We start from the raw sequence: 19,384 nt of genomic DNA, 5'->3' as shown, positions 1-19,384 counted from the left end.
GTTCCAACAGAGAGACTGGGGCTGAGACGGATACGTTTTAGGGCCTCGGAACGACCCGTACTCAATGAGATGCAAACTGCTGAAAAAGACAATTGCTAAATACTACGCACAATTAATGGGACACATAAAGCCTTCATTTGGTCATCTTCTGCGCGATCTTCCGGGACAGTATTATCCCTGCTTCCGATATTTCAAAAAAAAAAAAAAAGTTCAGATGTATGTGTAACCTTATGGGACTTAACTGCTAAGGTCATCAGTCCCTAAGCTTACACACTACTTAACCTAAATTATCCTAAGGTCAAACACACACACCCATGGCTGAGGGAGGACTCGAACCTCCCCCATGAGCGCAGCGCCCGAGACCGCTCGGATAATCCCGCGCGGCCCGATACTTCAGCTGGTAACCGTAGAGCCATCTTCAAGGTATGTGAGTGACTGGAAGCCAGTTGGCTCAAACCTCCCCAGTATTGCGTAATGCAGTTTCCTATCACCCACTTATCTTGAAGGTGGCTGTACCATAGTTGTTGTGACTAAAGCAGAAAAACACATGCCCATTAATATTTTCGGATAGCAGGCTACAACCAACACTTTTATTGTACAACTGAACACGTAGTAAAATATGACCAACAACTAACAGCGACGCAAGTCCACACCATACGGACGATTCACAGAGAGATAAAGTTATTGAACAAAGATCTACAGTGGGCTGCGTGGAGAAAACAGTTCTCTGGGGTATAATTTTTGAGACTGTATACCGCGTGTTTCTACGAGGTTTTGTTAGAAATAAGCTGAGTTGATGTCCGAGTGTTTCCCCTCAGAAGAATTATTTTTACTTCCGAATAGTGTAGATGTGGAGAACGTTATTCATCCTATGTATTAAATTGCGTAAATCACACATCATTCTGTTGCTGATTCCGTGAACTATCAGATTACTCTATACAGCTGTTCGCTTATATACGTAATCTTTAACAACCAAGTTATTACTCGTGAAAGTGTGGTAACATTACTCTAAGTACGATGTAAACACAACCTACGAGTCTTACAGTTGTCACACTCAGTTTACCCTCGGCGCAAAGCTTAGAGCAATAGCGGACAAGCAGCCTTAATTCTATTGGTCGATCCCGAGAAACCAACAGCGGATTCCGCGATTTCAGCGCGCGACCGTATCAGACATTAAAGTATACCATCCCAATTTGAAAATAACACTACATATGCGTTTCTAACACTTCCCTCCAAAAGACTCAGAACAAACATGCAACTACAGCAGCATTAATTTAAGAGCGAGAGATATAGCAGTTCAAGTAAAGGAAAAATATCTGTAACTAGTGGTGGGTCAATAAAGCTACAATGAAAGATAATAGTTCACTTCCAGCGAATTTATTTACGTGACAGAAATTTAGGGAAGGAAAAGAAAGAAATTAGTTTCATATTGAAACAAACAATTTACAAGCTGATTGGTCTTTTACTGGCGAGAGCGTACAGCAATGCAGCTTACATGTTGGTTGTTAGGTAGGCGTGGCGGCGTGATGAGATGACGGCGGCGACATGTGATGATGCAGACGAAGTTATTACAGCAACTCAGTTCGTCGTATTTTCACGGTGAAGTATGCTGGTTAAGTCTCTTCTCGGTTACTTTGCAAGATCATCTGCAGTGACCTCTTCAGGCCACGGGCTGAATATCGTAATTGAATCATACCTCTTTCCCACAACATCTACATCGGATCAACGTTTACAGTTCACCGGCATGTGAGTATGATCCTGAGTCGGAAGCTGATGTCAACCACATCTTATTTATGTGCCCCAAATTTGACCGTGAACGGTTGGTCTTTCTGAAGTCGTTGCTGAGTATGGGCTACCATTTTCTTCAATCAGCTTCTTCTCTTTTGTGTGCTAAAGACGTTTGTCTATATAAAGTGATAGTTAACTTGATCAAGAGTACTGGTCACGATCTGTAGGTTTTAATGGTGTTCGTAAATTATAAATATGTCTTGCTGATGAAGATATTTCAGAATTGGTGTGAATTGTAAGCCAAGGCACTTTTAATTATTTTTCAATTCAATTCAATTCAATTTTTAAAACATTATGTACAAACCTGTAACAGTTAAGCTTTTTATTCTTATAAATATGCATTTCTGTATTTGTTTATTCAATTATGTGTACATTGTCACTATGTGTTTCCGATGGCTAAATTGAGTACACACTCAAAGGCCAAATAAAAAAAAATAGCGTAATTGTTGGTGACAATCCACGTGCTTAGCACGTGCACGTTTCATCAGTCGTTATAGATACCTAGTTCTCGCTCCACTACTTTATACACAGTTCGTGATAATTTCCGACTGCGATATAACTGTTCGTCACGTTTGCATGCGATCGCGAAATCAGTCAGTTAAACCGTTCTTACACCTGACCCGCCATTGTAATTATGTTCACCGCGACGGTCACGGCTTCAAACATTCGGCTGTTCAATAAGAAGAAATATATAGTACACAGTTTTATGAAGCTTTGGTTCTCGCTAACATGTTAAAGGTAGAAACAGTTTCACTCACACGGTAGCAATAAACATAATTCCTACTCGGGTAAGTATTGTCAGTATCGCTTGCGAGACAGTCCGTTTAGAAATTCCCAAACCGCACGATCTTTCTGTTCATAATGGTGACTTCAACTTTCGCTACGCCCTGCGACGGTAATCTTGATCGTCAGTCATTAAGTTGCACGATTCACTGTTTCGACAAGTTTTAGCCTCTCTCGCCATATTGTCGCACCCACGAACACTCCCTCACTATCACTCTCAATATCGGTCTCAGTGCTTTTATCCCTACGACTTGCTCAGCAGTTCTTCACGTAACAGTTGATATTACAAATACAGATAACATAAACAAAAGAATCTGAAGTCTTTCCATATTCAAGCAATACTAAGAAAACATGTTTCTCCGTTGGAGAAAAAGAAATAAGCTGCAGTAACGTTTGAACATTACTACCAAACACAGTTGTACTACATATGTGAATACTAAGTCTAAGAGAGCGAAAGAAATGACAGAAATAAGAGATAAAGATTTAGCTATCACTAATCGCTATATCTTCACTGATGGGACCACACGGCATCCGGATTTTTGTAATTTTTTATGAAACAAAAATTGCCTAGGTAGTCGACTGATGTTTTCCGATTACGTTTAATAGGCTAAAGAAAATTCGATACACCCACAAGCAGTGTAGCCCTGAGTTAGAGTGCACGCCAGCCACGGGCGTGACCTGGTTTCCATTCTCTGAGGATTCAGATCTTTTAAACAAAGATACACGTTCTATGAGTATTTCCGTGAAGCGTTAAATACATAAAGACGGAAATAAATCGGTACTGTTCGAGACTGGTAATCCTTTTGGACATTTTTTTCGCTTTTTCCGTTCAGTTCGAATACCAATTTCATTTAAATGTAAATTTCATCAAATGTATTCTAAATAAAAATGAACCTCTTGTTATTCCCTGTTACATATCGCTCACAACAATCCAGTTTTCACTGCAAATATAAATTCTTAATTACCTATCTTTTATAAATGATTAGTAATGAAGATCATTTAAATTAATATAAAACATTACAAATTATTTTTTTTCTGCCTTCATGTATTTTACACTTAGCGGAAATGATTGTCGAACTTGTACCCCTGTTTAAAAATTTGAATCTGCGGGGTATCGAATCCAGGCCACCACTTAACTAAAACTGTTCGACTGAGATAAGATGCTTTACATCAGCTTATTAAACGTAGTCAGGCATTAGACACGCCTGACTACAGTCTGGTTTACTCATTTGGCTTCTTTCCCTATTTGTTTTACCATTTTTATGTTATTCTGTAAACTCTGCAAGCTTGTTCTTATGCATGTCATTATATTTTTACCTAGAATTCGCCACAAGAGCGTATCAGAATTATTGTCACTTAACTATATCGTTTTTAACAAACTAACTTTGATTTTTAATTTATTGAATTTTATTACTCTAATGACTTACATACGTGATAAGCCTACTACAGACTTCACCGACCACATTCTTCTTTTTATTGCACATTGTACATTTGCGCTGAAGAGCCAAAGAAGGTGGTACACCTACCTAATGAAGTGTACGGCCCCACGAGCACATGACGTGGCATGGACTCGGCTAATATCTGAAGTAGTTCTGGAGGGAATTGACACTATGAATTTTGCAAGGCTGTTCATAAACCCTTAACAGTACGACGGAGTGCAGATCTCTTCTGAACAGCACCTTGCAAGGCGTCCCAGATATGCTCAATAATGTTCGTATCTGAGGAGTTCGGTGGAAGTGTTTAAGCTCAGGAGAGTGTTCCTCGAGCCACTCGGTAGCAACTCAGGACGTGGGGGGCGTCGCGTTGTCGTGCTGGGATTGTCGGAATGATCGGACAGGATGCTTCTGTACGTGTCATCTGTCAGAGTCGCATCTAGACGTATCAGGCGTCCCGTATCACTCCAACTGCACACGTCCCACACCATGACAGAGCCTCCACCAGCTTGAACAGTCCCTTGCTGACATGCAGGGTCCATGGATTCATGAGTTTGCCCCCATGGTGATGTTTCGTTGATTGGTTCGCACGCTTACACTTGCTGATGGCCCAGCACTGAAATCTGCAGCAATTTGCACTTCTGTCACGTTGAAAGATACTGTTCAGTCGTCGTTGGTCCCGTTCTTGCAGGATCTTTTTCTGGTCACAGCGATGTCGGAGATTGCTGTTTTCCCGCATTCCTCATGTTCACGAAACAGCCCCACTTTATTGCTACCTCGGAGAGGCTGTGTCCCATCGCTCGTGCGGGGACTAGAACACGACGTTCAAACTCACTTAAATCTTGATAACCTGCCATTGTAGTAGCAGTAATCGATCCAACAACTACGCCAGACACTTCTTGTTTTCTACAGCCTTTGCCGATCGCAGCGCCGTATTCTGCCTGTTTACATATCTCTGTATTTGAATACGCAGCCGTCCGCAGCTCGTGGTCGTGCGGTAGCGTTCTCGCTTCCCGCGCCCGGGTTCCCGGGTTCGATTCCCGACGGGGTCAGGGATTTCTCTGCCTCGTGATGACTGGGTGTTGTGTGATGTCTTTAGGTTAGTTAGGTTTAAGTAGTTCTAAGTTCTAGGGGACTGCTGACCATCTATGTTAAGTCCCATAGTGCTCAGAGCCATTTGAACCATTTGAATACACAGCCTATACCAGTTTCTTTGGCTCTTCAATGTATGTAACTGAATAATATGTGTACAACTACAGTAGCGACCCATGTTTCGCCAACGGCAGTTAGTTTCGAAAAATAGCGCGGTGAACAAGATAACTCTAGATTATATCGTATTTTGCACACATCAAAAAAAGTTTTGCGTCACCCCGGTTCCCAGAACTCCTGAAGATAGACGTTGACTGTGGATACTATATCACAGACACAGTCGTTTTGACTGTTCACAGATGTCACTAAATCCGCCCAAAGATACAAACAACCATGCGTGAGCAGCGCCTATTAGACAGAGGGGGTCCGACAGACGATCAGTTCCAGTCACTCCACTAGGAAGGAGGTACACGGCTCGTGTTGTCTGTAGTTCAACAATGACTAGACGGTAAATACCGTGGTTCAAAAAAATGGTTCAAATGGCTCTGAGCACTATGGGACTCAACTGCTGAGGTCATAAGTCCCCTAGAACTTAGAACTACGTAAACCTAACTAACCGAAGGACAACACACACATCCATGCCCGAGGCAGGATTCGAACCTGCGACCGTAGCGGTCGCGCGGTTCCAGACTGTAGCGCCAGAACCGCTCGGCCACCAGCGCCCGGCTACCGTGGTTCGATCACGTCCGCGTTGCTACTTTGTGCCAGGAAGGGCTCTCAACAAGGGAAGTATCCAGATGTCTCCGAGTGAACCAAAGCGATATTGTTCGGACATGGAGAAGCTACAGAGACACAGGAACTGTCGATGGCATGATTCGCTCAGCCCGCCCAAGGGCTACTAGTGCAGTGGATGACCGCTACTTACGGATTATGGCTCGCAGGAACCCTGATAGCAAAGCAACCGTGTTGAACAATGCTTTTCGTGCAGCCGTAGTACATCGTGTTACGGCTCAAACTGTGCGCAATAGGCTGCATCATGCGCAACGTCACTCCCGACGTCCAAGGCGAGGTCCATCTTTGCAACCACGACACCATGCAGCGCCGTACAGATGGGCCCAACAACATTCCGATTGGACCTCCCAGGATTGGCCTCATGTTTTCTTCACTGATGAGTGTCGCATATGCCTTCAGACAGACAATCGGAGACGTGTTTGGAGGCAACACGGTCAGGGTGAACGCCTTAGACACACTGTCCAGCGAGTGCAGCAAGGTGAAGGTTCCCTGCTGTTTCGGCTGTATGATACGTAAATGCCATCCTCCGAACGATAGTGCAACCATATCGGCAGCATATTGGCGAGGCATTCGTCTTCATGGAGGACAATTCGTGCCCCCATCGTGCACCTCTTGTGAATAACTTCCTTCAGGTTAACGACATCGCTCGACTAGAGTGGCCAGCATGTTCCTCAGACCTAAACCCTATCGAACACGCCTGGGATAGATTGAAAAGGGCTGTTTATGGACGACGTGACCCACCAACCACTCTGTGGGATCTACGCCGTGTGGAACAATCTGGGCCAACAGTGCCTTGATGAACTTGTGAATAGTATGCCACGACGAATAAAGGCATGCATCATTGCAAGCGGACGTGCTACTGGGTGTTAGAGGTACCGGTGTGCACAGCAATATGGACCACCACCTCTTAATGTCTCGCTGTATGGTAGTACAACATGCAATGTGTGGTTTTCATGGGCAATAAAAAGGGCGGAGATGATGTTTATGTTGATCTCTATTACAGTTTTCTATACACGTTCCGGAACTCTCGGGACCGAGGTGATACTAAACTTTTTTTTTACTTGTGTATATAATGAAGCACCTGAAGATGCAAATTTAATTTTGCGAAACCGGTCTTGTTCTCCAATAAAGATTTATATCACTCGCAGCGCTCTTGGAAGTGTTAGAGATCTTGAAGTCTCAGCAGCAGCTAACCTTAAAACTCTACCACAAGCCTTTTGTATGTCCAGGAATATGACAGTCGTATGTTTGGAGACATTAGTATTATTGGTTATGTAATCGGTGACTCGTAACAGTACAGCCGACAGCGAAGGCTGACAAGCAGACTGATCAAGTCGAATAACGTCGTGATCGGTGATGAAACGTATTAGCTGATGCAATATTAGTCTTTCCAAATTAACAGATAACGTAGACAACGAGACTGACCGATCTGTAGCTGATAGGCTAGCTCAAGTCTTTCTCCGGTTTAGCGAGAGGGACGATGAGAGCTACCTTCCACTGGTCTGGAAAATATCCGATCCTCAGGCAACTGGGGTATATCCTGTCGGACCCTGGAGATTCCATATAAGCTGTTTCGAGTTACAGAGATTTTGGACGAAGCTCCAGTATGTCAGACCTGTCAGACCCTGGCGTGTCCGTGTAGGCTGTTTCGGGTTACAGAGATTTCGGACTAAGCTCCAGTCCTGTCCGAACCTGAAGAGCCAATGTTGGCTGTTTCGGGTTACGGATATTTCGGACCAAGCTCCAGCATATCAGACCTGTCAGACGCTGGATAGTCCCTGCAGGCTGTTTCAGGTTACGGAGATTTCGGACCAAGCTCCAGTGATCACTTGATTGAAGCACCAGAGAGGCCATTTTGTCCTCCCAGATTTCCTGCTGGTGTTCTATCGCCCGCCTGTGGATTATACTGGAGAGCCTCTTCGTCTCTCTATGGTATTCTGGATTGCGAAAACGTTGCCAGCGTCACCTCCCCCTGTTTTAGAGAGCCTTCAACAAAAACTTCAGCCTTCTCTAACGAGTTGTCGAACCCCAGACAGCACATGTAGGCTGTTCCGGGTTACTAAGATTTTGGAGCAAGATCCAGTGATCACGTGACTGAAGCACCAGAGAGGCCATTTGTCCTCCCAGATTTCCTACTTGTGCCCTGTTGCCCGTCTATGGAGTACACTGGAGAGCCTCTTCATCTCTCTATGGTACTCTGAACCGCGAAAACGTTGCCAGCGCTGCCTCCCCCGGTTTTTCAGAGCTTCCTGCTCCTGGAACAATGGTGAATATATGTCATGGTGCTACGTGCGGCATTCATCAATCTGCATCTTTAGCAGAACTAACATCGCTTGAACTGTTTCCAGGTGTCAGTCGCTGTCGATGTAATGGCCTCACGTATCACTTGAAGCACAGTGTGATGGTCCTATGTGAGATCGTTTACAGTTTATAACTGAAAGTCCAGCCTCAAGTCTTCTAGCATTTCGATATCCAAGAAGTCCGGGGCTTGAGCAAGGTTTGTGCTTTGTGCCGTGCCGTGAGATCATTACATCTATGTTGGGCGGACGGATACTTGCTCTACGCGAAATTGGACATGTGAACGGCGTAAGTCAACAGTTCTGCGACCGTAACGTCGGTAGCAGTACTGGGAGCGCGTCACTGTTATCCGTGGAGCTTGCTACACGATCGCCTTTAAACATGTTGACAGAGCGACTTGCGTACGCCAACCGATGTATCTGTTTACAAGCGTTGTCCACTGGCCGGTGTTCTGATGAAGCTGGTGGATGCCTGTGTTGTGGCAACATCACAGCCTTGGCTGCTTTGCCGAATAGCAGCAGTTATCGACCGAAATATCATAAGAAGAAATAATAACGCCCGAGATACACACTCGAAAAATGACGGAATATTCTGTCCGCTGGGAAACCTTCTAAGAACACCAGTAATGACTTTGTTCCTCACAAATTTACCATCTAGTGTAGGCGCCAATGAGGAGAGGATATTTTCCATTTTAAAGTGACTTTTTTACGAATATGAAATTGTCTCACTTTCAGCGCTTCGTAACGGTTACCGTCATTTTGGAAAAACTGCTAAGTTTTCTCATGATGATCGTACCACAGACAAGTTTCCAGGGTGTTGCGATTGTCTATCTACTCTCCGACTTCCTATCTGCATATAAAGTAATTAGTACATCAAAATGAAGTTTATATTAAAAGATGAAATAAACCAGTAACTCTAACAAAGGGGATCAGTATTCCAAAGGATTAAAACTCTGGATTTAGTTAATTGCGACCTCTTCGTTTGTTATTTGACGACGCAAAAGTGCTTGCACGCTCAAGCATGCATCTAGGCAGCTAGTGAGACTGGCATAAGCTGTAGTGTAATAACCTGAAACTGATTTGTTAGAAAATATACTAAGTACTGCTGCAAAGTTCGAATGCCACTCGTATTGCAGTGAGAGAGAGAGAGAGACGACGTTCATAACGCAAAATGTTACACGAAAAATTCCAAAAGACCACACTCCAAAGAAAATTAATCTGAGATTCATACCACCTCCTCCAATATGTAAGGGGAAATCAAAATTTTTCAGTTCGAAGGCCCTACAGTCCAGAATCGATATGTCAGTCAGGCAAAGTCGCCATGAGCATTGAGAAAATCATTCCACCGTTGAACCAGGTTGAAGATACGCCGAGCGGTTCTAGGCGCTTCAGTCCGGAACCGCGCTGCTGCTACGGTCGCAGGTTCGAATCCTGCCTTGGGCATGGATGTGTGTGATATCCTTAGATTAGTTAGGTTTAAGTAGTTCTAAGTCTAGGGGCCTGCTGACCTCCGACGTTAAGTCCCGTGGTGCTTAGAGCCATTTGAAATTTTTTTGAAGATACCCGTTTGGTAAAACACCATGTCCTGTCAAGTGAAGAAGTCCAATAACTGATTGCTGCACATCGTCATCCGACAGGAATCATAGACTCTGTAAGACCTTCTTTAAGGAACCGAAGGCATGATGATCCCATAGGGAGAGATCAGGTCTATAGTGCGAGTGCTCAAGTATCATCCACCCGAGTTGCCGTATCTTCTGCATTACGGTGTTTGCGATGTGGGGACGCGTATTATTGTGAAGCAGCAGCATCCCTTGTCGGTGGTTTTCGACAGACTTGCTACCACATATACGAGGGTGAGTCAAATGAAAACCTTAAATTTGTAATAACAAATGGAAATTTCGCGTCGTTATCCTGTAAGTTGGTAAGCGTCTACAAACAACGTGCAGAATGGGCTGTAGGTGGCAGCATAGTGCAGATGCACATATACCGTCGCAGTCAGTATAAAGATGGCCGCCCCACTTGCAACTTGCACCAGGGAAGAACAGCGTTCTGTCATTTGGTTTTTGCGTAGTGAAATTCATCGTCGAATGAAGGTTCAGTACGGTGATGCATGTGTGTCACAGCAGCAAGTCTACGAATGCATTGCGAAGTTCGCAAATGGTGTGACTTCAGTGGAAGATGTTCCTCGTCCAGGTCAGGCACAACGAGTTGTGACTCCACAGAACATTGCAGCAGTTGAAGCCATAGTGAAGGAAAACCGCCGAGTGACACTGAATGACATTGCAGCACGTTTACAGATTAGTCATGGGTCAGCACACCACATTGTGCATGATGTGCTCCAGTTTCACAAAGTGTCTGCAAGATGGATGCCACAGCAGCTGACTCCTGAAATGAGAGAACGACGTGTTGATGCTTGTGAAGCACTTATTTGGCGCTTTGAACGAGAAGGTGATGGCTTCCTTGCAAGAATCGTTACTGGGGACGAAACCTGGGTTCAATTCCACCAACCGGAAACGAAGAGAGCGAGCAAGGAATGGCGCCATTCCTCATCACCAAAACCAAAGAAATTTCGAACAGAATCATCAGCAGGGAAGATTATACTGACTCTCGTTTGGACGAAAAAGGCGTCATTTTGGAGCATTATGTACCTAGAGGGACCACTGTCACCAGTGCATCATACACAGATAACCTAAAACATCATCTGCGGCCTGCAATCAAATCAATTCGACGTGGATTGCTGTCAGCAGGTGTCCTTTTGCAACATGACAATGCAAGGCCCCATACTGCCCGTACAACAAATGTAACAACCACAGACCTGCATTTTGAGTTTCTTCCTCATCCACCATACTCACCACACCTTGCCCCAAGTGATTTCCATATGTTTGGACCACTCAAAGGCGCAACGGGAGGAAAGAATTTCCGTTCTGATGAAGGGATACGCTACGCGATGCATCAGTGGTTGCGCGGACAATCAAAGAATTTTTTTCTAGAGGAATTTATGCACTTTGTGAGCGCTGGAGGACTTGCATTGAGTGTGTGGGAGATTATGTTGAAAAGTGATACAGCTTTGTACCACTTCTGCACAATAAATAATATTTAAAAGAATATTTAAGGTTTTCATTTGACTCACCCTCTTACATTATTCGTTCTCCGATGGACGTCTATAGGCGTTCGTTCCTTGACAGCCAAAAAAACAATGACAGTATGGGAGCATTTGCTAATAATGTCGCCATAGTTCACGTTTCCGCGTTTACTGTACGCACGTCGAGAAGACACGAATGCCACATTACCTTTGCCTACAAGTCTGTGCTAATATACCCGCATATGAGTCGCACTAAGCTACATATAAGCTACAGCAACACCCTAAAAATCTGTTTGGGAACTCCTTATATATCTCTTGAACGACCACGGCGACAAAATTATTTCTGTTCCATACGGACGAATGACGACTGTCCATTCCATATTTTCTTTTTCTCTTTTTCCCGCGTATGACTTTCCAACGAAATCTCGTTGACGTCGCACATGACTTGAGTTCATCACCACAGACTGCTTTATCGCCAAAGAAAATGCGGGAGCATAGTATTCTTAGCTTTGTTATTGATTACTTCATGGAAGTTGAGACTGTGTAGCTATGTTTGTTCTATCATAGTCACAGCTCAACAAAAATTTTCATAATGGATTTTGTGATGTTACTTACAAAAAATTAAGGAAAAGCCATCAGCTTCAGTAATCCTCTCGGTTTACTTACTGCTTATTGCTCCAGGTATGTACCAAACACATTGAAGTTCCAAAATGTGCTCTAACACTGTGAAACACTTTCACGTATGTATAAATAACAAATTACGTCTTTCTTCTAACAAGCGCCTGCTATCTTCGTTCTCCCATGCCAAAAGGCGCCCCATTTCCTAACTCAACATAGTTTTACTATGCAGATCACTGATAACTGTTCAGATTTAGGTTAAATGTTATACAGGCTTAACCCAGTTTCTTTGTAATGATTAAATTTAGTTTCCCTGTTTTCAGCGGCTCAAATAACTGGAACGCAATAGTTGTGTGAATACTCGTAAAGACATAATTATAGTTTAATGTTGTCTTTTGGTCTAAACATGATATTTGTTTTACTGGCCGATAACGGGAGTGAGAAGTGGATTAATAAAGTGCAGAAGGACTGCTTAATATTTGTTAATTAAAAATATCAGAACGATAAAAAAACAAATTTGAAATAATCGTGTGCCACAACAGTTAAACAGTAGACAGTTTACAATACATGACTTGTTTCATTCTTCGAGAGAACGTTCCTTCACCAGGTATAGTCAACCAATACATGGATCGTTCGTAACCATTCAAAAAATATTGTATACAACAAATATTCTGATGATCTGTAAATTAAATCAGGATTTCGCAGAGATAAACTTTCCCACAGTAAAATTCCTTCTGCGGCTGATCCCGGCGGAGGCTCGAGTCTTCCCTCGGGCATGAGTGTGTGTTTGTCCCTAGGATAATTTAGGTTAAGTAGTGTGTAAGCTTAGGGACTGATGACCTTAGCAGTTAAGTCCCATAAGACTTCACACACATTTGAACAATTGAACAAAATTTCTTCTAACCACACAACTAAAAAAGTTCACACTTTATAACACACTCCAAGCTGGGAGTTTTAAGGAAATGGCTATCCCGAGGAATGGGAGAGGGAACTAACTCAACGACTTTCAAATCAATGACCTGTTTATTTATGTTTCTTCTATCTTGCAAAAGTCAAAATAACATTTATACGCTGTGATGTATTTATTTTTGCCAATAAACGTATCAATTAAGACATAAACATCAAATCTCTCTTCGGTCTTTCCCAATCCGACATCACAAATAGGGGTTTCCACGAAACAAAACTGAACCTTCAAATGACCTTCGATAATTACCTTTAAGATCATGGCTACTGGCTATAATACGTGACTCGTTATGCCCCTTCCAATTTGTATCTAACATTGTATTTTGAAGTATCCCTCCTCTATTCCTCTAAAAACGTTTTTGATTATTTGACCTTCATTGAACCTTGCCATGACCTTGAATAACACGTCATTTTAGACGTAAAGTTTAGCGATCTTCCCAAATCTTGAATCAAATATCAGGGTTTCCATTTTTAAAAATCTCCTTAATCTTCAAATCATCTTGAAAAATCACTTTCGAGGCTACGGCCATGAGTAGCAATGCGTAACCCCCGTAGCCACGTACAATTTTTTTTATCTAAAACATTTTGCTGTATTTCATCTCTGTCTCGAGTTATTCGCCATAATGGATTAAAATGGCCGTCGCTGTATATCATATAACCTGTCGCATATACTTAATGACACCAATGACGTCTTGCACAAGTTACGGAGTAAAGGCCAATGTAACACTTCCTAGCCATCCCTCTAGTTCAGAATTTTTCTTGAGCTTAATATAGGAGGAACCAGGTTACAGGTTAGGCTAGTAGACCACTTCTTACGAGTAGGCCATGTCCCACTCACGCACCACACCCACAGCAGCAACAAGCCCCATCAGCTCTGACCGCAGTGTCTACTTAGTTGTGTCCCTAATGACTATAACCAAGTCCAAATGGCGCCGACTGCGATCGGATCTAGCTCACTCGCCCAAGCGAAGCCACCAGGAGTCTACAAACGAACCCTCGGAGCACGCAGTTCCAAGTCCAGAAGCTGTGGGGAAATGACCTTCCTGAAAGCCAGTTCACACAGTTAAGGAGTTCACATTCAGTAACACTGAGAACATACCGATTGAATTCTACACTTTCTTGAGTAGAGTACATCTATCTACAACGCATTCCCTCCTGGAAATTCTGGTCTTCTCAGACAGATGAGCCAAGGATTCGTTGAGAAGCTTGGTATGGAACAGCCACAGCGTCGGCAGTAAACCGAATTACAGGACAGATGAAAACCGTGTGCTGCAAGTACCGTCGTAAACAGTCAACCCACCGTCCCGCTTATTCACATACGGTACACTAACAAGGGAACCTCCCCATCGCACCCCCCTCAGATTTAGTTATAAGTTGGCACAGTGGATAGGCCTTGAAAAACTAAACACAGATCAATCGAGAAAACAGGAAGAAGTGTGGAACTATGAAAAAATAAACAAAATACACAAACTGAGTAGTCCATGTGCAAGATATGCAACATCAAGGAAGTTGTGAGCTCAGGAGCGCCTTGGTCCCGTGGTTAGCGTGAGCAGCTGCGGAATGAGAGGTCCACGGTTCAAGTCTTCCCTCGGGTGAAAATTTCACTTTCTCTATTTTTGCAAAGTTATGATCTGTCCGTTCGTTCATTGACGTCTCTGTTCACTGTAATAAGTTTAGTGTCTGTGTTTTGCGACCGCACCGCAAAACTGTGCGATTAGTAGACGAAAGGACGTGCCTCTCCAATGGGAACCGAAAAGATTTGATCGCAAGGTCATAGGTCAACCGATTCCTCCACAGGAAAACACGTCTGATATATTCTATGCAACACTGGTGACGCCATGTGCGTCACATGACAGGAATATGTTGTCGACCCACCTAACTTGTACACTTGGCGAATGGGTAAAAAGATTCTTCTACCTTGCCCGATTTAGGTTTTCTTGTGGATGTGATAATCACTCCCAAAAAAGTGATGAAAACATAAACGTTTGTCACATAAACTGAAAAAAAGTTAAAACTTTTCACCCGGGGGAAGGCTTGAACCACGGACCTCTCGGTCCGCAGCTGCTCACGCTAACCAAAACACCACGGCACTCCTGAGCTTGCTCTTTCCTTTTGTTGCCTGTCTTGCGCATGGACTACTCAGTTTGTATATTTTGCTTATTTTTTCATAGTTCCATATAACTTCTTCCTGTTTTCTCGACTGATGTGTGTTCAGTTTTACAAGGCCTATCCACTGTGCCAACTTATAACTAAATCTGAGGGGGGTGCGATGGGGAGGTTCCCTTGTAAGAATCAGAGCTCAAAATGGCAACTCACGAAGCAGCACGTTATTCAACTGTATTTACAGAGTTTATGTGCCTGAAAAACAGTACTACAGTGCCAAATACATATTACATGAACGGAATTGCCGGAGAAACATGAGACTGGTACACACTGCAGCCTTCGCCACACAGTGCTTGGTGGCTTGGACTGTTCAGTAGTAGGATTACTATTCCAAGCAAAATTATTTACCCAGAGTATAAAGGCGAAAGCTGTATGGCGCAGTGATATGATACCCTTTGATCAGCTCAGTTATGAGCGTAGAACTGATCGCGTGTTGGTTCTTTGTTGAACATGGTGACCACGTAGCACGCCACTTGTCAACGTGTTTCCTCTGCAAAACACAACAACCCGGTCACGCAATTCTTCTGCAAAGTCTTGTAAGGCTCCATTCAGGCCATTGTTAATATCAGTGCTGGTATTGTGCGTGCTGGCTTTCATCATCAGCAGACAAAAATCTAAGAAAGAGAAAAGTGAGGCTCTTACTTCCTTTCGTGTTGGAAATACTGCTTTAATCACTGCTTGGTTTTGTAAAATAATTGTTGCCCATAATGATATTACCGTGTAGCTTGTAGTGTTGGTGAAACAGGTCGTTATTATCTGAGATTGCACTCTTCCCATTGTACAAGGTGCTGCTTTTTAATGTCTCATTTAGCGCAGAACTGACAGTTTACTAATTCGAAATGTTCTTAAACAGAATAATAAAGCTTTTCCCCAATTGTTCATTAAAGTGCTTTAAAGAAAGAGTTGCAGTGAGCATAAATCATATACGGAAAACTGAATGAAATTAATTACTGAGAACGATCCCATGAAGTTACATGCATCTGCAATTACAGATACCAATTACTCTAAACATCCATTAAGAGTCGCTTGTTAACGGTATTGTCTGTGGATATTGACTTCATTTTAACCTTGTTTTCTCTGAACGTAAAACTAATACGAATATTTAGTTACTTCTGTCCCGTAACTTAAGCGTTTTATAAAATTTTGTCTTTATTCAGACTGCATCATTTCTGAATTAAAACTCGAATTTCGAAAGATAATCTTCTTCTCCCGGATATGACTATCAGTGAGGAGCAGTATGCCTCCTCTATAGTGACGCTCCGCCTTGTCGTTGGTCACGTGTCATCCCTCGGTATTCTATTTCCTGTTGGTGGAGTGATGTCTCTTGGAAGGCGGAATTCACATGTGGGAAATCGGCAGGGATGTAGTAAAGCGTCTCCATTCCTACTGGACCGTGACTAAGTGGCAGAGGGGGAACAAAGACCACACCCTCAGCATCACCTACCTCCTTCCTTGAAGGCGCAACAAATGCTCATCTTGAAGCACTACTGAGATGTAACCTGCGTCTCTATTAAAATTGTTGGTGCACATGTGAATTTTTATTGTCTCTTTTATTACACAGCGCCAGTAAGTCTATATCTGAGGGAGGATCTCCGTATTCTCAACGTAGGGCTGTGTTCCGCTACCGCTATCACCTAAGCTCAGTGCAGCTCTCTAGTGTGGTGCGGATTATCTGCCCTACGTAATTTTCGTCACATTTACACGGCACATTGAACGCACTTGGTATTCCTACATGTTGGTTACTTCTGTCCCGTAACTTCAGCGTTTTATAATATTTTGTCTTTATTCAGACTGCATCATTTCTGAATTGGATGAAGAAGTCCGAACGCAGGTCTAATACGACATAGTTTAAAATCATTTCTCCTGAACAAATTCTTAAAGTGTTTTCAGATTTCAGATGATCGTGATTTGAAATTACCTGCGCTGTGCATAATAAAGCGCTCAGGACAGAAGGACAGATATCTTCAAGTTAATTCAGAAGACTTCAAAAGATATTGTATTAACTCATTTGCCGAGACATCCAAGTGTAGTAATTAATTTGGTAGATATTTAGAAGTGGAGATTTTTGTGACAACGTAATGATGTGTGATTTTGGAAATTTGTGGTTAGGACTATCGGACCAAACTGCTGAGGTCATCGGTCCCTAGGCTTCCGCACTACTTAATGAAACTTAATGTAACTGAAACTAACTTACGCTAAGGGCAACACACACACACACACATGCCCGAGGGAGGACTCGAACCTCCGACGGGGGAAGCCACGCGAACCGTGACAAGACGCCTGAGACCGCACGGCTACCACGTTCGGCGATGTGTGATTTACTGAATTTCTTTCAGAGATGGCTAGTCGGAAAGCAAAGAAAATTTGTTCAGGTTTTTGCGCTAATTATGGAAAGTGAATTTTTAATATTTTAGGAGCTAAAATATTTTGTCTTAGTAATGTAAAATTTTCTTAATACCCTACTTTATCGTTTTTCCATCAGTTAGCATCCATTTCCTTACTTCAGGTTTCACATATATAATTTTGCTTTCATAAGTTTCTGAGCAACAGAACTTTAATTGACAATTATCACTGCGCTAATGAGATTCATCAGCGCTGAAGTTTTGTGGATGTCTCTGTAGTTTGAAGTACGCTTTGTACATCGCGTTGCCAGTATTTTGAAATTTTTTTTAAATACCATTGCAGCAGCAGCCGCAGTAGTTAGGAGATACCAGCAGCAGAGCATTTATTCATCCCGCAAACAAGTAGGCCATTTATAATTTACGTGTGATACAATTAACATTTCAACAGAGACATGCGTTTCAGACAGGCAGTTATGGTAGTTATTTGTATTTCATAATTTTCTCGCAGTCCGAAGGCTTGTATTATTACTAATAGGACAGTTTTGTTAAGTTTAACATGAGCGTTGCCGTACACAGTTTAAAGTTGCATTTCTGATCAATTTTCAAGCGTTAAGAGATTACTTAGAAACTTAAATGCGAGCTTAACTGCTTCTCTAATCACGAGTTCTACTTCACATCACCACACAGACAAAATACAGGTGAATATAACTATATATTACCATAAAACTATTTAGCCACTTTGAACTGTATTAGACACGTTTATGCATTGTATTTTTTTATGTTTTCGTGTATTTGTTCACCCCTGTAAGTTTCTTCTAAGGACAATGAAGACAAGATAAGTGAAATCATGACTCGTACGTAAGCACATAACAGTCGTTCTTCCCTCGCTCCATTTGGGAGTGAAACAAGCAAGGGAACTCCGCCATACCTCACACGGTGGGTTGCGGCTTATGTACGCAGAATTGACTGTGAGGTAATAATCAACTGCTGACAGACGTCGTTTGTCCGTTTACACAACTCGAGCTTCGTCTTCTTCTCCTCGCCGTCTCTGTCAGAGAAGGAGTTCTCCGTTTCCCCTCTTTTGTCTCACAGTTCCGTACTCAACATGACTCGCGATCTGCACTCCACGTACGACACGCGCAGAGGTGAATATTACGTGCAGCAAGTCCTCGGCAAACAGCAGATACTGAGACAAGGCCACGACCGGAGCCGCGGCGATTTGGCTCGTGGGTTTCAGGCCAGAGGGCGGAGCGCAGCTAAGCCACCAGAGCAGACGGAACATTACCGTAATGGCGACGGCTGCGGCTCTACGCGGTTCCGTCTCGTTAGTGCCTGCCTAAAGCGGGAAATTATGCGCGCGCTGCCTGTCTCACATACGAGCTTAAATACAGGCCATACGTGCCGTGTTGGAAATTGCCCGTACCGAGCGAGACTCCCGCCGGAAAGAGAACGACTCGCTGTTCCGTACAGCCTGGTTAGAAGGAAATGGGGTTTCCAGAGCTGAGTGCTAGGACGCCTCGAAAGGTCTGATGTCTGCACTGCAGTTGTAATGCTGGAACTATCGTAGAAACAGTACGAAGTCTCTTCTAAAATAAGCTGCCAACAAACTTACCTTTTCGACACGTAAAAGAGTGTCCACAAACTGTCTACTCAACTTTTTACTTTGATACCTTTAAAATTATACTTGATAATAAAATCTCGTTTTCATAGTGTGCTAAGGTAATTTGTAAAGTTTTCTTTTCTTATTCGTTCGCCAACAACGTGTAGTCTGTATTCAATATCTCTCCATGTAGACTCCAAAAACTTCATGCTGGCATGCTCAAGTACACTGCGAATGCGTCTCTTCATGTGCTGCAGCTCTGTAACCTAGACCTAGGCAAACATGCTCCTTTGCAAACCCCTGTAGCAAGAAGTCTAGTAGGATGAATTAAGTAGATCGCGGCGGCCAGTGAATAAAACCATCTGTCCAACCCACCTACGCGGACGTTTTTCACCCAATAATTTATGGGCGTTTATCGGACCAATTAACGGTCC

Source organism: Schistocerca americana, chromosome 2 (assembly GCF_021461395.2).
Source record: "Schistocerca americana isolate TAMUIC-IGC-003095 chromosome 2, iqSchAmer2.1, whole genome shotgun sequence".
Lineage (NCBI taxonomy): Eukaryota > Metazoa > Arthropoda > Insecta > Orthoptera > Acrididae > Schistocerca > Schistocerca americana.
Note: the sequence above shows the minus strand (reverse complement) of the source record.